Genomic DNA, 24,984 nt, shown 5'->3' with positions numbered 1-24,984 from the left:
ATAAAATGAGTTCACAATTAATTTAGAAATTAGGGCTGAACCAGTTATTTGATCAATCGATTATTAAGACATTTGACAACAATTTCCTGACATTTTATGGACCAAATGATTACTCGATTAATTAAAAATTCAAACCAAGTTGCAGTTCCATAATAAATGTATGAATGAATGGATTATTGCAGCCCTAAGCTGAAGGCTACAGAGGTTCTCCAACAACACACTTCCCATGAACCACATGCATGTTTGTATGTATGTATATATACTGTACATATGTGTAAATGTAAATTTGTGTCTTTGTTTGACAGATGCAGTTTCCCAGATGCTGTCCACACGTCCCCAGTGAGGAGCAGAGACACAGGAAATAAGAGAATCTTGGAAAGAGCAGGTAAAAAAAAACACCTCCTCGTCTGTCTCCATGAGCACGCTGTAGTAATTATCTTTGATAATCATTCTGACCTACTTTACCTGTAGAGAGAGTGAGTGTGTGTGTGTGTCCATGTTAGTGTGTGTGTGTGTGCGTGTGTGTGTGTGTGCGTGTGTGTGTGTCTGTGTGTCTGTGTGTCTGTGTCTGTGTGTCTGTGTGTGTGTACGCGCACACACATGCACGGCCCTCTGTGCGACTGTGGGAGAGGAGGAATGGAGCTCTGGCTTGGCTGGAATCTGGGAGAGTAGGCTCCGTCCTGACAGGCAGGGAATGTGTGGAAGTGGGCCAGCGTGCTTTACTTTGACATCAGAGACCAGTGTGGCTCCATCACACTTGTACACATACAGTATATATATATATATATATATATATATATATATATATATACACTGTGTATATATATATACATATGCACTGTATAATCCCCAGCAGCTCATTTTCTTGTGTCACAGCAGCTCGTTGTGTGGAAGTTTTAAATATTGGAACTGTTGAGTTCATTGTTGTTGTGTTTTGTTATTCAGACATTTCAGACAAAGGTTTTTGGATTTTAATTGAACTCAGGGCGACATGGTGGAGCAGTGGCTAGCATTGTTGTCCCACAGCAAGAAGGTCGCAGGTCAGGATCCCGTTTTGATCAATGACCTTCTGTATGGAGTTTGCATGTTCTCCCTGGGTGTGTGTGTGGTAGGGTTGGTCACTATATCAATATTATATCTACATGGAGACATGAGACAAGATATGTTCTTAGGCTGTTGCTTTGATAATCATCACATGTGTGAAATACACTTAAACGCCATTTATTCACTATATTTATCGGCAATGTCATGTTTGTAACACGTGTAAATATCCTTCATTTAGCAATCAGAGAGATAAAGCATCTATATGTCTATTCAGTCTGTTGATATAACTAGAGCTGAAACAATTCATCGATTACTAAATTAATCGACAACTATTTTGATAATCACTTCATCGGTTTGAAGTTTTTTTTTCATGATTAAAACAACATTTCCGATTGTTTAAGTTTCTTAAATGTGAGTATTTTCTTTATTTCTTTGCTCTGGAAAACAAAGAAATCATTTAAAGTGAATCATTTTGGGAACAGATTAATCGATGGTGATTTGGTTAGTTTGAATGGTGAATGGTTAGTTGCAGCTCTAGATAGAACCAGCTCATGTGCTCTCACACCTGTAATTAGCAGTTGCCCAGTGATGTTTATTTTCAGAGCAGATGTGAATGTAAAATGAACCAAACTAAACTCTGGCTCTCTCTGCACGACTGACCCAATTCAATCAATCTTACACTGATTGTCACCAAGTGCCGTGTACAAGTCCACTTCCTATTATGTAGTAGAGTAGATGAATAAAAAGGATTTATTGATATACACTCTTGAGCTTTATTAAAGGCATTCTACAGGTTCTTTGAAGTGTGCAAATACTCACGGTAAATGTGATTGACTGGATGCAGCATAAAAAACAACAACAACACATTTCCTGTTATCAGTCAGCGCAGCGATCAATAATCAGTACAGATGTCTTCCAGCCCCCACCTTCACGCCCACTCCACCATGGAAAAATAGCTTCATCCAATTACTCATGCTGTACCCTGTCTTAATGATCATTCCACTGACTCCGCCTCTGTATGTTATAATCACCACAGTTTTAATGGCACTTCAAAAATCCTCACAGAAAATAAATCGCTAATATATTCTAGGGAATAATATCGAACTTGTTTTTCTCTGTGAATCCTCATTTTCCTCACATTTTACTCGGGATGGCACAACACCACTTTTTGTGTCTAATACTACGCATGAGCCGATACCATCAAAATAAAAAAATCAGACAAATCCAGGAAGTAAAATCCCATATATTGCATGCTTCACTCTGCACAGACTGTAACAGCCCACAACATGACTCAGCTGAAATGCTGTTGCTGATTTTATTGTCACCTGTGCAGTCAGAGTTGCATTAGGGGTGTCGCCATCGCCGTTGTAAATGGAATATTGATCGAAACAATGTCACAGTCTCGACCTTCGAAAGCAGAGGTGGAATGGAGGCTTTAACCACGCCCCCACTGTGACGTCATGACAGTGTTTCCCACAGGATTTTAGGAGACTGTGGTGGGATGTGTGTGTATCTCTTTAGTAATGTAACTTGCTGTATATGAACATAACAGGTTGGTAACATCCATAAGAACTTTCAAAGGCATATCAGGAATATTTCATCTTGAAAAAAACAACGACCCAAAGTCATTCATTCGTTCATTAATCTTCATATATACATATGTTTCATACTTTTCTTGATAGTACTGTAAACAGTACATAAGTATATACAGTAAATAACCAAGTGTAGTCCAGGGTATACGGCCGTATACGGCGTATACCTACTTATTTTCCAGTCAGCTTTCAGTAATATCTGTGAGCCAGAGCCCATTTTATCCTCAAGGATGGTGAAGCCATGACCCACCCTCCTCTGCCTCTAATTGGCTGGTACTCGCTGCTATCACTGATTAGATTGGTTCACTTTAGGCATGAGGACTGTTGAGCCAATCAGAGGCAGAGTAGGGCGGGTCATGCCGAGGAAAATATCGCTCACACCTCAGGTGCCAGTGCCACTTGACTACGCTAACGGCAGCAGACACAACAAGCAGCGGTAACATATTATTTTGTTGAATGATTTAAGGGTAAATGAACATGTTCAAAACTAAGCATTCATTCAAAAAATGATGATATTCAATATTTGTAGCTATGCTATAAAAATAGTGTTCAGCTATTGAAAACCAAATCATTTATTTTAATTTTATGACAGTGCATTTTTAAGTTTATCTGATTGGTTTTGATGTGTGGAAGAGAATGATTTGTGTGTTTTATTGAAGATGAAATATGAACAAGGATGCATTGTCAACTTCAGATTTAAAGTATTTTATTTAAATAAATGTGCAAAAAATAACCGAAACACCATGTTTGCCGACATTCATCCAGGCTGCTTGTGTGACCAGTCGTAACTACAAACTGCTCCTAATCATTTTATAATAGTGAGCAAGTAGAAATGACGGATTTTTGGGTAAATTAAATAGTAGTAGTCTTACATGTCACTGTTTCTAAAACAGGGCTTTTTTCTGGACTGTAGCAAAGCCCAGTACATCTCTGCATGCATCAAAATGCATCAATCAGAGAGGCAGACTTCATCCTGTTCACGCAACAAGCCTCTGTTGGTCATATTGTGTGTAAACGCAGACAGACAGACAGACAGACAGACAGACAGACAGACAGACAGACAGACAGACAGTGGGTGTGATGATCCATTGACAGTGAGGGCATATTGCAGCAGCGGCAGCTTACTGTGGCATTTCCGGTGTTAGGTTAGAGCTGCATTCAGCGTGAGACGCGCGCATTTCAATAAGTTTACACACTCACGCGCTGATTAGTGATGAAAGTCATCGCACATAAATTAGTGATCCATTAATCGATGAAGGTGAAGGTGGATTGCTCTGTGTCGTGCTTTCATACAGCTGTCTTGAATTAGCGATCAGCCAATCAAAAAATAGTATTCACTGTTGCTGGGCAGAAGTTACACTTCACTGCTGCCGTCTCAGCTGGAGTCGTGGAGTGTTTTGGGGGTTCCACTGTAAATGTTGTAAATCCTTGACTGAACTAGATAAGTCTAAAAATGGCAGACCCAACTGCACTGAGAGAGAGGAACAAAGACTGAGAATTGATATATATATATATATATATATATATATATATATATATATATATATATATATATATATATATATATACATATACACATACACATAATTATCATGAGAAATACACAATGGCTGTTATCACTGAACTTAAATGTCTTGCTTGTTTTTCCCCCAAATGTTGTCTTTCTTGGTTTTACCATGAACTTTATTTCTTCTTCTTCTGTGAAACAATGTAAGGAAGCCCTGCCCCTGGTGGCATTCTCAAAGTGATGTTTGGGTGGTACGTTTCTTGTGCCACTGACCTTGCCAACTGAGGGATCATGTACTGGTTGTGTATAATCAGACCAGCGTGTGTGTGCGTGTGTGTGTGTGTGTGTGTGTGTGTTCAGCTACACAATAGTGCATTGACTGCTGAAGTTGACTAAATATAAATATAGAAGGCAGCGTAGGGAAATGCATTATATTTCCTGTCTACAAAAACAGCAGATGTTTGTCATTGTCCATGTACATGTATACTTCTGTGCATGATTGTATACAAGAATACAGTGTAGGTATGTTTTTGTCTTCATTTGAAGCACAGCTACAGTGTACTGTGGTCCAGGGCTGCAGCTATGGGTGCCACAATTCTTCAAATCCTCAGTTTGATTTTTGATTTTAAGGTCACAATACTTGGAAGGAGACAACTTCATAGTTTTAATTTCGTAGCTTGGTTCCAGTACGCTAATTAAATGCTTAAATCCAGGATTTTCCACCACTGAATAAGGTCACATGTCTGATGCTACTAAAACGCCTGTAGTGCTAGTTATCACTTGAGTTGAATTTTGTGGGAGGAGGTAACGTGTAGTCGTCTGTTGTACCTCTGCCATGCCCCCACATTGGCTGCGTAGTTAAATCCTCGATTCCACCTTTGCCTTTAAAAGTTGAGGTTGTGACGTAGTTTTGATCAATATTCGATTGACAATAGAGACCGTGACACGCCTAGCTGCAGTTAGTCAAACAATCAATTTAATAATTGATGAGACATTGTCCATTATTCTGCAGACACACTCTCCTTTAAAGGGGCTGGAGCTTCCAAAAGTATGCAGCTGCAGCCTGTAGCTAACATGCTTTTCCATTAGCGAGGGTCCCTGGTAGTTTTGTAGTAACTGCTCTGACGAGGTTCCAAGCGAGCTGAGCCGATAGGATTGGTCAGAGAATCAAACCGAACTATGCCAAACTGTAGATCAGTTAAGAGAACTTAAATATCCTGAAGGCATGCGTTCACTCCAACATTTACCAAGGACACATCTTGGGAAGATGCTTTTGAAAGCACCTTAAAAATTGTTGCTTGCTTTGTTTTCCCCTTGAATCTGTGCTTACATGTGAGGCGTTAGCGTGCAGTCGAGCGTGTTAAACCCAGCCCACTCTACTCACAGATACACACACTCAAAGTGATGAAAATCACCCACTTTTTATTTGCAAAAACAAATTGCCCGAGTGCACGTTGTGTCAAAAAACTGTGCTGACTTCAGTGCACATTTTTAAGTGGTTATACAGAAATCCTGGCCCTTTTTGTTTACCTGCAATTCATGTAGACTACACCAATGAATAACTATGTCTCATTAAATCATCGTGCAGGCTTTGTTTTCTCCCTGTGTGTGTGTGTGTGTGTGTGTGTGTGTGTGTGTGTGGATTAAAATCTGGATTACAGCCCCTTCTCTGTCTGGTTGGTAGATATCAGGGAAGATGAAAGTCCAAGTGTAAACATACACAAGATCGTTGAACCCCTGAAAGGCCTGTGTGTGCACACTGAGCATGTGTGACACAGGTGGATGTGTTGATGCATGAACATCAGCATATGATTTACAGTCACCTCTCTACAGTGAGGCCACAGCCAAGGCCACAGCCAAGAAACAACTCCATTCCAAGCTTGTGCATCCACACACACACACACACAAACACACAACTGTGCACTTGTGCCAATGTGTGGCCCTTTTGTCTCTGAGTGAGATAAATGGTGTCGTTGCAAGATGCTGGGAGGGAAATAGTGAAACAGCAGCAGTGAGCTCTGTGTTATTTCTGTCTGTGTGTTTTTTCCAGTGTGACATGTTATAATCAGCAGCTGCTCCCTGTGGAGGCCGTGAGACTGTGTGTGTGACACGCCGGGACTTTCTCATCGTCTATTTTCAAACTTCCCACTTTTGAAACGTCTCAGTGCAGACCAGCATGCGTCCTTAAACACCCTCTCCAATCAAGCAGCTCTGCTCCTTGTTTGTTTAAAGGCATAATGACGTTATTTTGAAGTGTGGTTGCAGTACGGATGCACAGTCGGCGTTGACTTCACCGTGTTATGAGCGGCTGGTGACAGGAATGGGGTAACTGCTCCCTCTCACTCACTACATTTAATATGTTAGAGTTAATGTGGTTTTCAATGTGTCAGTTATTCATTTGTTTTCTATTAGCCGTCTTATGGCACAGGACGTTTGAGTTGCGTTGCCACAAGCACTTTTTAGTTCGATTCAACTTTATTGTCATTGCGCACATGAGTACATGTACAGAGACAATGAAATCAGAAGTACAAAAGAGCAGTAAAGTGCAGTATGTGCTAGAATTGATGGCATCAGGAAAAAAGCTTGAACCTGAACCTGCTGGTACGAGTACTGAGAGACCTGTAGCGCCTCCAGGAGGGGAGGAGGGGAATCAGTCCACAGTTGTGCTGGGAGCAGTCCTTCACGATGCTCCGCGCCCGATACTTTCCGGCTCGACCAAAATTCTCATTGGTGGATTTTTTGCTGTGTTAATTTCATCAGGAGGAAAGAACCAAGTGCTGTTTGACAGGTTTACAGGTGTGTCTTCGGAGAACCCCCCCTTGCTTTCACTATTTTGGATCAGCCCAACCCACGAGAGACAGTTTACAGTGTGGCAGCTGTTTACAAAAATAGATGGTGGGGGAGAAAAGCTGAATGTAAAGTTTGCAAGCGACAGTTTAGAAAAAACGTGCTAGAAAAATAGACGAAGCATGTTTGGTTGCATGAACAAACTCTAACCTAGTTACTACCATGCTTGCAGCCTGTAGAGTGGTCAGAGCCTGTGGAGTGGCAGTGTGTTTGGTTGCGTCATCCTCTTCCCCGTGTCTCACTCACAACATCATCGGCCGTGTGATCAAACATCTAAACGTTACAAAGACATCACTGAGGCAGTGACTCGTCACAGAGCATTGTCGAGGAGTTTGCTTTTAAAAATGTTGTGAACGTGTTCAGACCTCTGTGTGGTCTGACAAGTAGAGGGATTAAAATAAAAGTGTTAAAGTTCAAATATTATTTTTAATTATTATTATTATTGTTCTCCATTTATAATGGGTCATGAAAAATGTTCAATAATTATTGATATCGATCAATATGAAGTAGTTATATCATGATATGTGTTTCAGCCATATCGCCCAGCCCTATTGAGGTGTGTGTGTGTTTGTATATAAATGTATGTATACAAATACAAAACTTAGACTAAAGCCAGTGTAGAATTTAAAAACGACCATAAATGTTGTGTTAAAATAAGAAGGAAATAATGGACAGTGAATATTTCTTGTATTATGTTGTGTTTTGTCAGTATTGTGGAGATCTGATGTCTTGTGTCACTCTCATAGAACAGCTGTGAGGAAATACTGTCATACTGCTCAACATCAAAACAGGAAGAACCATATCAGTTATTTGCTATTATTGGATGATGATACAAAGGAGATCAGTCACAGCACTTGTGTTCAGGTTTATTCTCTGACGTTTTCTTTGTGCTGTCATGATCTTCATCCACGCCAATCTTTAAAGATAAAGTCTTACCTGCTTTTGATTTATTGTCAAGAGTGGACTATGTGGAGAAATATGGAGAAATATACTACGATTTGCACAAAACACGGACTGAATTGAGCAATTCTTTTGAAAATGCGGAATTTGTCATGAATTGTCTGACATTTAATGTTTTTCATCGAGGATGGAACATTTAGCCGAGACAGAGGGGACGTTTATTCACGTGGCACCAACACACAAAGTGTTCTAGATTTAAAGCCCATGATACAACAGTGTGTGTTTCATTTTATTACTTACGTTGTTGGATTTTATTCAATCACATTTGCTGGTGAAACCAGTGTCAAATATTAATGAACATAATCATTTCATATGTCTCTAAAGAGAGAGAGTGCAAACATGAATGTTTCACACAGTCAGATGAGCATGGTACGTTTTGCACATGTGGAGACTTCCTGTCTGTGGTGAACGATGGGAACTTGCTTTGAATAAGGATCTGTGGTTGTGGTGAGAGTTTGCCTTTAGCCGTTAGACTTTCAATATCATAGCTAGAGCTGAAACAATTCATCGATTATTAATCGATTACTAAATTAATCAACTGCTATTTTGATGATCGGTTCGAAGCTTTTTTTCATGATAAAAACAAGATTTTAAGAGTTTAAGTTTCTTAAAAGTGAGTATTTTCTTCATTTCTTTGCTCTGAGAACAAAGATCGTGAATATAGTTCTGCTCTAATCATCAACACATCAGGTGTTTGGATGTTGGTGAAGTCTTTCACAGTATTATTGTCTTAAATCAATAATGCTTAGTCTTATGTGTGTTTTCATGTTTGTAGCTAATGACCCTTGTGACCTTATGTGCTGTTACAGCTCCTGTCGTGTGAGTAAGCCGCCTGACGCTTAGATATTAGATCTATGTCATGACATGAGACCAGATATGGTCTCAGATTTTGGATATTGTCAGAATTGTGATAAGGTATCTGTGATGACTTCTGGGTTCAAACAGCTGTTGCATTGATAATCATCATATTTGTTTTATTGAATAAATGAGTGAAATGCATTCAATATTATAAATAATAAATAAATATGATATGAAATCCACAAGTTTATACTTTTAAAAGTCACTTAACACCTCTTTCTTTCATTTTATTTATTCTAAGACACATAAACATCCTTCATTTAACATTAAAAAGTCAAAGATAATAATATATTATTAGTAATAAAATAATATTAATACAATATAAATCAATATAATATAACAAATTATATATATAAAAATATATATATTTTATATATAAATTTATATTTATATAAAAATAAAATAAAAAAATATATCATAATAAAAAAAGATAATAATAATAATAAAGAAAGAAAAAAGTCACAGACAGAAAAAACAGGAATTCTCTGAAATGAAAGATAATAAGTGTATTTTAAGATCATGTAATACAGATCATAAATGAAGAGAAACAACCTGTGTGCAGCTTTATATCCACTGCTAACCTGCCCCCCATTGTTACAGCAGCAAGGACATTAAGATAATAAATAATAAACATACATACATAATACATATATATATATAAAGATATTAACACCAAGAATATACACAGTATGAACTTGATATTTCCATGATAAAGAGAGATTGAGCATGGGAGGATGATGGATGGTTCTCTGCAAAGACCAACATCAGTACGTGTGAGAGTGTTGTTGTTTATGATTAGAGTGTGACCGACACCATGTGACCCTGTTGCCCTTTTCAACCTCTGTTTTTACTGCAGCTTGTGTGTGTGTGTGTGTGTGTGTGTGTACGAGCTGATGGGGCTCAGTGTGTGTGTGTGAGGGACACACTGGGTTGGATTGGCTTTGGTTGTGAGTGTTGATGTGGTGCAAGGGCTAAACAAGGCCAGTGTTTGTGCAGGGCACGGGACTGTCCTCACTGGCACGCACACACACACGCATGTACGCAGCAGCCAAAAACAGAGGCTTATTGTGGAGGACACCGAGCCCAGTCTCACCCCTACAGTCACACATTGTATCACACTTTCATCACTTTCCCTCTCACATTTCTCTTATTTCTCTTATTTCTCTGTCTGTGGTTTTCATTGTCTTTTCCTTTCCTTCGCCCTCTTGGTCAGTAACGGTTATTAAATGAAGGATGAGTATCTTTGTCTCTGTCTTCCCTTAAAACTGTAGGTTCTAGGTTTTTATTTGTTTAGCTTTGTTGGCCCTCGTCTCCACGTTCATATCAGTGTCACGTTCTCTTTTTAGAAAGGCGTAACTATCGCCTCCTCATGACAGATTCCTTCTGCACTTTTGTTCACCATTCACCATTTTCCCTCTCATCTCTGAGGGGGGTGTGAAACATCTGAGTGTTGAGTCAGCCCCCCCTCCCTGGCCTGTTTGCTTCTCTACACTGTTCTCTTCTCACTGTTGTGATCAGGCGGTGTGGAAAATCACACTTTCACATCTGATTTGCTGCCGTCACCATGCTTTGCCTTCCTCTCGTCTGCTTTTCCTCGTGTGCCCCCCCCCCTCTGAGATGAGATCCCGGGAGCTGGGACGTTGTTTGAAGCCAGTAGAACATTTGCTGAAAAGTTGTATTTTTGGCATGTTTCTTGGTTGCACTTCAACTTTAATGGAAAATTTAGTTGAAATCCCACAAGCTCAAATAAATTTGACAGTTTTGGAGTTCATGTATTTACGACCCCTCCCCTCTGTACATGTACTTTCTGCAGAGCCAGTGAACACATGGAGAAAACACTGGTTTGATCTTATAGCCGGTGTGTGTGTGTGTGTGTGTGGATGGTTGGTTTTTCACAATCACACAGCAGAGGGAGTAGAGACGGCCCCCAAACGCCCCACAAAATAAACAGTATATCCATCACAGTGACTCTGAAGCTGTTCCATTAACGTAAAGATCGTGAATATAGTTCTGCTTTGAGAAGAGAAAGAAAAACTGATGAAAATGTTAAATGTAGTTTGGTGTGAGTGTTTTTAAGTCATCCACTGATCTAAAATGAAAGTGTCATTATTTTGTTTAGAATAGAGAGTATATGAAACAGAACACAACAGTCTCCTTGTCCTGAGTTAAAAATTGAATCAACTAATTCATTGTGGTTTTTAAACATCTGTATGAACAGGAAACAACATTTCACACAATCTCAGGTCTGTGTTGTAGTGAAAAGTGAAAAACAAGTTCATTCTTTTTTAGTGCACAATGATGGTGTTTGATATGAGACGCCACATGCTCGTGGAAATCCCCATTTCACTGTTGGATATTTGGTTAACTGGTTTAGTGATGAAAACTTATGAATTAAAAAAAAGTCTTTTCAAATGAGTCAAAATCAGTGATGCCCATGATAAATGAGTTTCACTCTTTCACACTTCATGGTGTTACCAGCAGATCTGCAGATGTTTTCTAGGAGTGATGGCGTCCGGTGAGTCTGGGGACCTCCATGGAGCATGTCACTTCAAATGTGCCGCCATTTTAGCTGCTATAGACTTCACTTCTCTGTCGTCATCAGGTTAATTCAGCTTCTACAGAATCAGGAGTTGGAGATTGAGAACCGTGTCCTTTTCTAATCTCTGACAGACTACATCTGAACAGGAATATGTCGGGGGTGATACTTCAATGACAAAGGTCATACCCAAATATAATCATCCACACTTTTTTCATGATTGTTGGTTTCTACACAGTTTAAATCATTATCAGAATTGCCTTTATTCTCATTGTCCGTTTTCACTGCTGCACCACACATGCTAAGGGCTTAGCTGAAGAAAGAGCTGTGGTAGTAACTGTAACTATGAGTCATTCACTCCAACACACACACACACACACACACACACACACACACACACACACTCAACTGCACCTTTCTCACTCACTCATGGTCATGCATAAAAAATGTGAAACCTTTTTGAAATTTTTAAAGATACCATGATATAGATTTCTGGTCATGCCGCCCAGCTCTAGTACTTATTAATTTAATAAGTTAAATAAGTTAATTAAATTAATTAAATTAACGTATGACCCGTATGACCCGGTCGTTGTGGAGAGGACTCTGACTGGACTCTGACTCGACTCGGCTCTGACTGGACTCTGACTCTGACTGGACTCTGACTGGACTCTGACTGGACTCTGACTCTGCTGTGATGACTGCACACACTTGTTTGTGCTCTGATGAGCTCTCAGCCATGACACAGATGAGTGTGGACACTGTTGTGGGCGGGTTCAAACTGATGCTGCCTGTAAATGGAGCTTGTGAGATCATGTTTTCAACATGGGAAGTTCATTATGTAATATGCCTTGTGTGTTCTGGTTTAACTTGAGACAGACGGAAGAGGAGACTAGTTTCAAAAAACCAGTTAAAAAAAAAAAAGCATGTGAATGAGCTTTTGAAAAGCAACAGTTATTGGCTGATTTAGGCTCAGCCAATAAGAAAGATTTATGCTGATATCATTAATGTGTTTGTGTTAGACAATCTTTTCTGCTTTTCTTTTACTGCTCACTCTCCCAACATCAGTGAGTTTATAACACAGCACTAAGGAGTTGTGGGTCCTTTGCTGCCTCCATCACTAAATCCAAATGTGTCATTTACAAAAACGTGCAAAATAAGGCAGCAGTAGATCAGCAGCTCCTGTGTCCCTCATAGTTCAAGTCACTGATTTACTCTATGAGAGTGAAAATGCTGTTTAATGCTCATGCAGAGTGAAGAGGGAGTCGGACTTTCTGTTTCCTTGTATCTATGCTGTTTGCTTGACCGTGTGTATACACTCGTAACTATAGATAACAAATGGAATATGGCAGGTCAGTTTCGGGGTTGGAGGAAGAGGATATGACACTCAGTCTTAATTGTGTGCTGTGGTTTTATGTGCAGCTGCTGACGTCACCTTGGAAGTTTGAGCGGTGTTTCATAGCGTAGACACCTCTCTGGTACTGGATGATCTTGTGAAATGAACAGTGGCTTCTTCAAATGTGAGGCTGATACCACAGCGCTTTTCTTTGTTCCTCGGAGGAGATGATATTATATATTATATGTTATATCATCCCCTGACTGCACACAGGATAACTGTGGATATCAGAGCTACACAACTACTGACTGGAAATGCAAAACCAGACGGTTGTCACACAAATAATGGCATACAGCTACTTGTAAAGAAGGCGTGGTGTTCCAATAATACCTGTTGTCACACACATGGGTCATGAAGGTTCAGACTAACTGGAAACAAACAAATACTCACATGCAAAAAAACAAGTGGTTTATAGTCACATTGTTACACGTCATTTGTGCAAACGTCCTTGAATTGACTATGTACACAGTACACAGAGTGTACTGTGCACTTCCCTGTGTAGTTTGGGAATTTCCACAGGGATGTGGAGCCTCAAATGAAACTGTCATTGATAATGATGATGGTAACATTTGAGCTCAGTTTTTATCCACCCCAAATAATGTGTGCAGTTCAGAACAGATGAATAAATATGCAATAAGCATGATCCCTGAGCTCCTCTCATCAGATGACCACAGACAGATGCACTTGTTTCTTACACAAAGCAATATACAGTATTTACTAATACTGGATTTATTGTGCAGATTTGTTTAGTAGGGAGACGCCTGTAGACGAGTTGTGTCCCATTTTCACACTGTAAATAATAACATTTCAGTTTTCTTGTTCTAGTTATGTAAGAGTGTATGTCTGAATAACTGTTTGTGGGCTGTTTATTTCTTCTTTATGGGAGAAGACTAATTGTTCCACAGAAATAGCTTAAAAGGTCTAAAATGACTATTGGACACAAACAAGTGATATGGATATGGTGCCATCTCTACAGTAGTTATAATAATGAGACATACGGTTATAATGTATTCAACATTGTATTTCATATACAAAGGTTTTTTTTGGCATTTTAATTACAGTTGTCCACATTTTAGATTTATTTCTATGTTTTCATCATTAATAGTTTTGTTTAGAAGTATACATCATTCCAAGTTTAAAAAAGCATGTTCCTTTTGAAATTCTTTGAGATATCATGGATATCTTACTTGCTCTATCATCATGGAATATTGGATTATAATTTGAAGCTCATGTTGCCCACCTGCTGCTGAACAGTTGTTTCTCCCACACTTCCCGCTTTTCAATGACAGTTTTATAATAGAATTTCTAAAAAAGAAAATTATGGTACACATCCATCCTTACTTTTTATTTTTCAGTTTTGGCATTTTAAACTCAATGCAGTTTTTTACATAAAAACATTTTCACTAAGGATCTCACACAAACTTACAGAGGTAAATTCAATGTCTTATTATCTCCCTATTTGACATTAGAACACAAAACATAACAATAATATCATCAGGTACCGAAACTTAGGACCGAAAAACAAGGCATGTTTCGATACCGGGTAGTATCGAAGCATTTCGGTCAACACCATAAAAGAACCGAAGTTCTGTACCCAGCCCTAGCTGGGACTGGGATTTACTGCCATGTCGATGAATCCAGTCAGTGAAGTAGTGGAAGTAAGCGAGACACCGTGTGTGTGCTGTCCTCTCTGTGTGTATTGAATGTCTGTTGATTCACTTTACACTGCTCTCTAATATCAATGTTAGGGCTGCAACTAATGATTATTTCAAAATTGATTCATCTGTTCTTGTTTTTTTTTTGATTAATCAGTTAGTTTACAAATTAACACCCAAACGAGAGCTGCAACTAACGATTATTTTGTCGATTATTTTCTCGATTAATCGATTAAACGATCAGAAATCTTGTTTTAATCATGAAAGAAACTTCATATCGATTATCAAAATAGTTGTGGATTCATTTAGTAATCGATTAATAATCGATTACTTGTTTCAGCTCTAACCCAAACCAATGAATTGATCATCAAAATTCTGTTCAGTGTATCACACTTCATTTAAGTGGGGATAATCTTATTGTTCTTCTGTATTTTCTGCCTATGTTCTATTATTCAAATTCAATTCCAAAGTTACACTCCCCTTTTTTCATGACGTATCGTCATCAGTGAGTCACTGGGACGTCAGTAATGGCAGAAAACACAAACAGGAAGCTGAAGTCACACCTTCTGGATATTTCAGATGTATATTAACATTCTGTTGTCCACCTGTTCTCTGAGATAATAATGTGATTATATACACACAGCATTACACATAATTGGTTTGAGTTGGACTGTGAATATGATTTCATTAGTATTTTGCTGCTTAAATCAAACACGCCAAATACAAATCGTCACAGCTTTCACTTTTTTCAAAAAAAGCGATTTCTCTACTTTCGCCATTTTATGGACTTTACATCGAATCATTATAAGTGGAAAATAATCGTCACATTTAAAGATGGTGGAAATAGTTACGATATAATTAGTTTGGCTCTCACCTTTTTCCAAAAATCAAGTTCAAACTAATTTGTTCAAATACATATCCTCCCATTGCGCTGCTTTAGCACTGTGTTTATTTTTTTAAATCTATATTTAATTATTACATTTCTTTCCATATCAAAAGCAATGATGCAGTATATGAACCTCTATATATTACTGGATAAATAAGAGGTGAAGAATATTTGAGATGGGATAAAGATGAGGGAGAAACCTGTACCACAAAACATCCACAGTAACAATAATAACAATAATAATAATAATAATAAAAATAAAAAAAGATAATAATAGATTATCAATAGATAAGCAAACAAGCAAATAAATAGATAAATCCAAGAGCATTTAGTGCAAAAAAGGCCAGGAATGGTGTACTACCAGCATGAAGTAAAGGTGGGGGGTTAAAGGTGAGGGGTCAAAGGTGAGGGGTCAAAGATGGACAGCCAGAACGTGGATAGGGATTGTTTGTGTTTCATATGAAGTATGAAGACAGTTTTCTCTCAAACATGATCAAATTGAACAGATAGACACGTTTTCTGTTAAATGGTCCATGTTTCATTGTTCCATTGCTCCTGACGGTTGTCCCAGCACCGTGTGAACAGATGTGTGATAGAGATGCTGCTGCATACACGTCCAGGTGCTGTTTGAACGCGTGTTAAATGCTTTGAGTAGAAAAGTATAATATACAGAGCAGTATACTGTAAGTTTACCATGTAGAGATATTTAGACTCCCTGTGCTGCAGCTGATTGCTGGCCAGAGCACACGGGACTTGCATGGCATCAAGACTCCACAAGGCTAAAAATAGCAGCTCTCTTAGCTTCTTTTTTTAATGAATGACTGGCTCGGGACTTTTGCTCTGGTGGTTGTTTGTCACTCACTTCCTGTTTGCCATCATTGTTTCCTGTCTGAAGCGCGGGCGTTTGACAATGTGTCACTAGACGTGGTTAGAAGGATGTAGCAATGTTAGCTGTTTGGATGTGGTGGTGTGTGTGTGTGCCCACACACACACACACACACACACATATTCAGTCTATCACCTTATTCATGTTTTTCTTAGTTTTTATAAACACATGCATAATATGCAATAATGTGCAACTGTCCTTTAGTCGCTGTGAGAATATTCTGCAGCAGATCAGGATTTGATTTGAAACCTGAAATGAAAGTGATGTGTGTGGAGGAACTGAGGTACTGCAGGAGGATCACTCAGAGAGCACGTTATCACCTGTGTTTGACATACCAGCACTTCACCATCTCACATGAGCATGACACAATTCATCCTGATCACTGAGATATACACATCTGAAGTTGTTCAATTGGACTGAACCATGTTCCAATTGTTTGAACTGCTGCCAGATCTGTGATCTGAATCAGACCTGGATGAAACGTATTCTGCAGGTAGAGCGTGTGCATGATTCTGCATTAGCTTCTTACCAATACTTACGTTACAGAGAATTAGAAATGGTTAAAGAGAAGGTCAGTGACTTGCCGTGAGCGCCCCCCTGTGCTGAGAACCAGCGTGAGACATGGCTGCCAGCAGGGACACGAGGAAAAACAGACTCGAAGAGTAAAACTGTGTAAAACCTGTGCCTGGTTAATTGTGTGGTATTTTAATGAGGTATTTCAAACACAAGTGACTAAACGATACATTTTAACCAGCTGACGGAGGCAGCGGCGAATCAACAGCTCCGTGTACTGAGATGTGAAATCGCTGATTTTCTCTATGGGCTTTGTTTTCCATGAGTGAATGGTCTACAAACATCTGTTTGCAGTCAGAAAAGTTAAAGCAGCAAACATATTCTTAGGATATCTTCCACTTAACAGGGAATAGATTTTCTAAGGTGAACCTTTTCCCAAATGGCTAGAAGATGTTGTTCACAGTGACAGTGAGCTGGTAGCTGGTACAGGGGGTGCACACGGTACTCTCAGTACTAAACAACACTTCAAAATCTAAAATATGCCTTTAAACTAGAGGCCAATACACGATGATATTCAGAAACATTTGAAATGTCTTGTTCAACATATAAGAGTTCATTTTCTACCACTCATTGGACTTTTAGTGTTGCTTCTTGTGTTTGGAGGCTTTTATTGTGCAGCATGTAGCTCTGTGGTCTCAGTGTTGTTTCATTGTCTGCCTCTGTGGTTAGTGTCTGAAAGTGAAACAGGAGATATGGCGCTGGCACTCTCCTGCCAAAGGAAGTGGATCGAATGTGAATTTTTCATATTATGTACTGATGAAATTAAGGCTGGAGTTAGTGGCTGTTTTGTTATTGATTACACGTGCTGCTGCTGTTGTTTTTATTCTTAAAGGTGCAATAGACAGGGTTACTTTTTGGGTTTATTGATCATTGATTTTGAAATAACCTTCACTTTAATGTATTTAAAGGGATCTAATAGAAAAGAACACTGCTGTTCTTGCTCTGAGGTCTTTTTACAGCCTCACAGCTAAATCTGTAGCTTCACAAGAGGCTTTGACCAATCACGAGGCAGGTGAAAGAAAAACTGGGCCGTCTTATTGGTGTTTCACTAAACCAACTAGTAAACGCAATACAATGTGTATCAATATCACTTGGAGCTGAAACAATTAATCGATGAATCGATTACTAAATTAATTGACAACTATTTTGATAATAACGATGATTTTTAATTTTTTTTCTGATATTTTATGGACCAAACGATGCATTGAGAAAATAATCGACAGATTAACAATTATGGAAATAATGGTTAGTTGCAGCTCTAATGTCAATGTGCATATATGCAGGGTCAGAAATGCAGAGATTGTCTAAGGCAGGCATGTCCAAAGTCTGGCCCGCGGGCCAATCACGGCCCTCGGTAAGATTTTGTACGGCCCATAGCTTCAGTTTTAAGATGTATTATTTGTGACCAGGAAGGGAAATAGTCACATGTCGTCCCCCATTAGCTCAGCTGGTGAGGATCAAGAGTCGCGGGTTTGAAACACGTCTGTGATTTTTTTCTTTTATTTGTATGTAAAAGTTATTGTTTAAAAAAACGGTCTGAAGTGACCTTTGGCCCCCAGACATCTTCACATTATTCCATCTGGCCCTCGTTAAAAAAGTTCACCCCTGGTCTAAGATCATCTGTCACATGACACAAGTGTCTGTCTGTCTGTCTGTCTGTCTGTCTGTCTGCACTGACCTGCAGCACCACACACACACATGTTAATGCTTAGCTGAAGAAGTAGCTGTGGTACTAACGGCAGGTTTTCAAGTGGCAAAAATGAACAACTTTGACCCTGAAAGTTCCAAATCTGAAACGGAAGAACAGGACGACACATTTGTACAAAAGAGACAACGTGTCTGCAGTTTAAGAAGTCTGATGTGGACCAAACAACTATTCACTGCAAATGTTGTCGGACTAAAGTTGTTGCTGGAGGCGGCGACACGTGCAGAGTATGCAGTTATGTTCACACACACACACACACACACACGGCTCCACTGCTCCCTCTCTCTGGCTCTAACACTCGCTCATGCATGAAATAAATACAGTTGTGTACAATGATACTGTTAAAGTTCTGAACGTTTGATTTAAAAAAGAAAAGTAGCATTGATTTTACATGATGACATGATTTTAGCCGTTGGAGCTTCCTCCCTTTTGTCAGACGTTTAGTTTTAGAAGCTGTAGCCAGAGAGTCTCAGGCTTTTCTGACGTCCATCCATTGATTACTTGGCATTTATGGCAGTAATCGTCATAACTGACTAGGCGTGGGCCGGTATGAGATTGTGACGGTATGATAACCTTAGGCAAAAATATCACGGGTTTCACGGTATTATGATTACAGCTCTAAAATGTGTATTTTGAATGTCTGTATTTAAAAACAAAAAAGACAAGATTGTCATTTCAAGACAACCTCAACTTTAGCTTGAATTTCACATACAGCGATGGGTGATGGGTGGTGCTCCCGTAGATGTTTGAAGTATTGCCTCCTCGGGCTGCCACTGTCCTCAAACATGTTTTGCACGTCGGGCGACCCTCTTCCTCCAAGCCGTGGCCATCTGGCTTTTTATGGTAGCCGTAGTACTCCCATACGGCCGACTTGGTCCTTTTAGACGGGGGGAAATGTTTGGGGCCTCCTTCAGCCATCATGCTGCCTGTTTGTCACTCACAGCAACCAGGTGCGGGGGGAGGGGCACTTTACTCTGCAGCTGCACACGGCGTGAGGGACCTCTACTTTCTCTCTGACGAGACGTCACGTCACGTTAATAAATACGCTCATAGCACAGTAACGGTGGTAAGTGGTTTTGAAAGCGTGACTTTTTCATACCGTGGTATACTTTGAAACCAGTAACCGGCCCATGCCTATAACTGACCATATTCAATGTTTTTGTTTTACTGTGATAACCTCTTTGTCTTTGTGTTTCTATTTGTTTTTCTTCATAAAAGATGTCATGTGACATGAGCACAGCCATATGACATTATATTTATTTTTAATTTTCCATGCAAACGGTGACACACACTCACAAAAACACACTCAGTCACTTGTAATAATAATAGTACTTCTGCCCTCCCACAGGTGGAAATGCTGACACAGACTGACTGTGTGTGTGTGTGTGTGTGTGTTCATACTGGTTTGTAGTGGTTGTAAGGTGAAGAGGTCTTGGATCCTCTTTGTTATTTTTATCGTGATGGGGAAGATTTTTTGTCACAAGACTGTTAATCACACAGACACGTGTGTGTGCCATAACTGCTAACTGTTCTTTTTGAATCAGTCACACACACACACACGCGGACACACAGTCCATTATAGAGCGTCTCACAGACGTTGGACTGTGAAACAGAGGGGGCTTTACACAGACTGCTGCTGAGTGAAAGCAGTGTTTAAATAACCACAACTGCATCTGGGCAACATGTCGCTGTCATTGGTGATTTACAACTGTCTGTTTTAGGGCTGCAACTAATGATTCTTTTCATCATCGAGTAATCGCTTGGTCCGTGAAGTGTCAGAAAATGTTGACCAGTGTTTCTCAAACCTGGAAAGGACGATGTCCTCACATGTCTTGTTTTGTCCAAACACCAAAAATGATCCAGTTTGAATGATTTCTTTGTTATATTTGTTATCAGCCGCTGCTGATTGCTATTTGGTCATTTGTTCAGACGCGTAAACTGAAACTCTGAGACTGATACCGACACTTTCCTATACTGTATTTGCGTACAGTCCACACCCTGCGTTACTTCCTATATGTTTTCTATACAGAGTCTTTAAACCTTAAGATCCCACACATGTCTTCTGAGCACAGTCAAAACTCTCTGGTGTAGCAGTGTTTGTTGTTGTTTTTTGTTTGTTTTTGTTGACATTGCACATACTCATGACTAAGCAGGGGAGGTCAAAGAAGCACACTGTGCGAATAAACAGAGACCATTTCATTCTTTTGGACTGATACTGAAAACACTTCAGAGTGCCCATAAAACCTTTCAGAAGTGGATTGTAGTGCAAAAGAAGTTGTGGTATTTTTTTGAATTACTCAAGTTCTATCATATCGCTGCACCACTGAAGCTCATGAAAGTGTTGTGCTGAGTCTACACAGTTAGGTTTACTAAATGTGTGCAGATCCCTCCAGGCTCTTCAGTTTTTTGTCACATGAAACTCTCTCTTTCTCCGTGCTCTTACAAACCCACTTGTTCTCCTCTGGTCCTCCACTGAAACCTGACCTGGGTCACAACAGACCTCAGGCTCTCTGCCACCACATCCTCACTAACCCTGCTCACCTGTGCATGACACTCTCATTTCTGCAGTGTGGCAAAGGCATAAGAGAGAAGACGCAGTAAATATTAGGATGCACCAAAATGAACCGAGACACTGAAAGAAATGATGATGCCAATTCTGTATCATTGTTGTTTTTAATCTAATGTTGTTGTTATTAGGGCTGTAATCAACCAAAGAAATTCATGGTCGACTGAAGCCCTGAAATTTTGACTCAAAATCGACTTTTTTTAGTATATACTATACTACACTAAGTTGATATCAGCGCGATATCAACTATTGAGGAATATTTTGATTATTTGTCTCTGAACACAGGAGCTCAGCCGACTGAGACACAAACAGATCGCTGCCGTTGTTGCGGGCGAGTGCGTCTGCAGTTATAAAACGAATCAACGATTATTAAACTAAAACATGAAAACGGACAGAGCAACAGAACGAAGAAGTTAGCTTAGTGTTTTTATATGATATGTTTGTAGTCGAGCTGTGATATGAAAACTGTTGCTGGTAAACTTTGCTTTTGACTTTTTAATCAGCATCTATTTTTGTAAAATGCTGCCACACTGTGACGTCTGTGACATGTTAGAGAAATACTGAAAACAAGGGGGCAGTTCTCTGAAGACACCCCCATTAGCACTTGGTACATTCCTCCAGATGAAATCAAATTAACCATAGACTGTATGAAATTAACACGGCAAAAAGTCGACTTATCAGAATTTGAGTCGAACTAGAACGTATCGACTGATTAATCAACCAGTCGACCGGGACTTTACAGCCCTAGTTGTTATGGCTGGGATTGTGTGTACTTACCTCACTAAAGTCAAGGCATTGCAACTGTATAGATTAATATTCATGCTTCAAAGAATAAATCATCTAAGAATATATGAAAATATTTAGGAGGATCTCATCGAACATAATGGGCTAAATGGACTGCGATCAAAATTTGACTGAATTGTGCGACATTAAACTACGATGTGACACACTGTAATATCGAGCAGGAATAGACAGGATGGCAGTTTGTGCATGCGTCGTCACAACATCCTGTTCGGTCATTTTGTTTCGGTGGTCTTTCAGCCCAAACATTGTTAGGAGTAATCTTGCCCAATTTGCTGTGATTTGTCTGAAATTTCATTTTTTCCAAAGGGTCGGAACAGTTTGCAGAGACAGAGGAGACATGTACGTGTGTATGGCTCCAGCAGTGTAGTGCAGTCGTGTGATAATGTTGTTCTGTACATTTTACTGATAAACTCTGAAATAAAATGTTTTGTCTCAAGTTATGTATTTCAAGCATATTGCACATTCCCCCCCCACTCAAGGAGAGCAAAACTCTGTTCAATATTGAACATCCAATAGTATCATGTCAATACAACATACAACAAATACACAGAAAAGAAAAGGAAGAAAAGAAAAAAACAGAACAAAAATAAATAAATAGAATAAATTAAAAAGGGGGGGGGGGGGGGGCCTCAGTCATAACAATCAGTCAGAGATGTCAAAGATTCAATATGTTTTAAAAGAGGTCTCCAGGTCCTCTCAAATGAACTTGAAGGTCCATTCAGGGAAAACCTAAGCCTTTCAAGTCTAATGGACAGTAGCAGCTCTTTCACCCATCTACTGTGAGATGGAGGATGAGGGTGTTTCCAGGTGAGGATTATAAGTCACCTCGCCAACAGGGTAGTAAAGGTAAGAACAGTCTGCATAACTTTAGAGGAAATAGGCTGCAAAGGGGCACCAAACAAGGCCAGGAGAGGCTCAGGAGTAATAATAGTGTCATATGCCATGCTAAGAGTTTTGAAGATTTCACACCAGAATGTGGAAAGCCTAGGACAGAACCAAAACATATTAGAATGGTCAGCTGGAGATTGTTTGCACCTATTACAAGAGGTACTCACATTGGGGTAAATCCGAGATAACCTCAAATGTAGTGTAGTGAACTTTGTGCACAACTTTACACTGTAGGAGGCCCCCGTGTCTTGCACAAATCGAGGAGGAGTGAACCAACTGTAAAACCTTTTTACAATAATCATCAGGCATGTTAATCCCAGCTCTTGTTCCCAGGAAGCCTTGGGACCAGACACTGGACTGTCAATAGCAGAACTGATAAGGCTGTAAATTCTAGAACTTAACCGCCTACGTTCAGGATCATGAGACAATAAGGAGTCCACTAGCATTTCCGGGGGACGACTAGGGAATGCAGGGTTCTGGTTCCGAATAGAAAAGAAAGAAACTGAATAGGTGGGAATTTGGTAAGTCAAATTTCTTTGAGAGCTCAGAAAAGGACATAAAACTGTCTTGGTCATAAAGGTCCTTAAATTTAGTTAACCCTTTGTTGAACCAAGTCCGAAAGGTTAAATCCGTAGATTGTTTATAATGGGGGAGAGGTCTGAGGCCCTATAAAGGCCCAGGCCATTTCTAATTTGAATCCAAATTCTAACAGAGTTCATTACCAACGGGTTTGAGGTAAAGTTGGAGGCAGTCAGAGGGAGTTGAGAGCACAACAAGGAGTGAAGAGAGCGTTTAGAGGATAAAAGTTCCATATCTACCCACAGTGGGTGCATCATATCATCTGTTGAGTTGTTAAACCAGTATAAAAGTTTATTAATATTACAGGACCAGTAATAGTGTAAGAAATTGGGCAACGCCAAGCCACCAAGAGCCTTGGGGAGCTGTAGCACTGATCTTCTGATGTGTGGATGTTTTTTGCCCCAAAGGAAGGAACTTATTAATTGATCAAGTGATCTAAGAAAATACTTCTCAATAATGATAGGGATATGTGAAAAGAGGTATAGAAACTTGGGCAAAATAAAATTTTTTTACCAAATTAACTCGACCTACTAGGGATAATGGGAAACTAGACCGTCTGTCAAAGTCCAGTTTACACCTCTCAAAAAGAGGAGAAATTTCTTTTGAGAAAAGCTGATTGATCGGATTAGTAATAAACAGCCCCAAATATTTAAATCCATCCATAGCATACTTAAAGGGAAAAAAGGTCGGGGTATACTTTTAGCCAGAGGGTTCAGGGGGAAATGTTCGCTCTTGTGGAGATTAAGTTTATAACCTGAATATGATCCAAATTTATCAAAAATACTGAGAACCACGGGGAGAGAGGCAGCCGGATTGGACATGTACAAAAGGAGATCATCTGCAATTTGTGAATCTTCCCAGCTCGGGTGATGCCCTCAAACCCACCCTCCTGATGCAGCCAGATAGCTAGAGGTTCAATACCTAAAGCAAATGAGAGGGGGGAAAGAGGGCAGCCCTGTCTGGTTCCTTGATAAAGGGGAAATGGGGCAGATTGGAGTCCGTTTGTGTGGACTGAAGCAACTGGGCTGGCATAAAGCAACTTACTCCAAGATATAAAATCAGAATTGAAGCCAAATTTCTGCAAAGCAAAAAAAGAAATGTCCACTCCACCCTGTCGAAGGCCTTCTCAGCATCTAGTGAGACTATCACCTCAGGAGTGTCCGAACCAGGGGAGCGAATGATATTTAAAAGCCTCCTCGTATTATGAAACGAGTGCCTTCCAAGCATGAATCCTGTTTGATCAATTAATATTATGCTTGATAAGACCCGTTGAAGGCGTTGGGCCACAATTTTTGACAGGATTTTAAGGTCAACATTCAAGAGGGAAATGGGCCTATAGCTTCCGCAGAGAAGAGGGTCTTTATCACTCTTAAGCAGGAGAGAAACCGAGGCCTCCGACAGAGTGGGGGGCAGACGACTCTCAATGAAGGACTCGTTGTACATTTTCTGAAGGGCTCGTGCAATGTTGGCAGAAAATAGTTTAAAAAACTCAACAGTGAACCCATCAGGGCCCGGAGTCTTACCGTTCTGAAGCGTCACAATTGCCTCCTGCACTTCCTTGATAGAGATTGGACTGCCCCACTCCTTACACAAATCCTTGTCTATATTAGGGAAAACAATCCTATCCAAAGGGTTTTCTCCGTCCCAAACATCCAAGGGACATTGGGAGGAATAGAGGTCAGAGTAAAAAGAACAAAATGTCTTA

General features: G+C 39.7%; 1 protein-coding gene across 1 annotated transcript in view; it reads left to right on the top strand.

The window, feature by feature from the left end:
- pik3cb (phosphatidylinositol-4,5-bisphosphate 3-kinase, catalytic subunit beta) overlaps window positions 1-24,984 on the top strand; it is a 79,779-nt gene that overhangs the window by 12,587 nt on the left and 42,208 nt on the right. Inside the window, exon 2 of the mRNA XM_058633852.1 lies at window positions 306-385. The gene's annotated coding sequence lies outside the window, so the exon portion shown is untranslated. The remainder of the gene's footprint in view (window positions 1-305; window positions 386-24,984) is intronic.

Source organism: Solea solea, chromosome 7 (assembly GCF_958295425.1).
Source record: "Solea solea chromosome 7, fSolSol10.1, whole genome shotgun sequence".
Classification (NCBI taxonomy): Eukaryota; Metazoa; Chordata; class Actinopteri; order Pleuronectiformes; family Soleidae; genus Solea; species Solea solea.
This window is presented reverse-complemented; position numbering and strand designations above follow the sequence as displayed.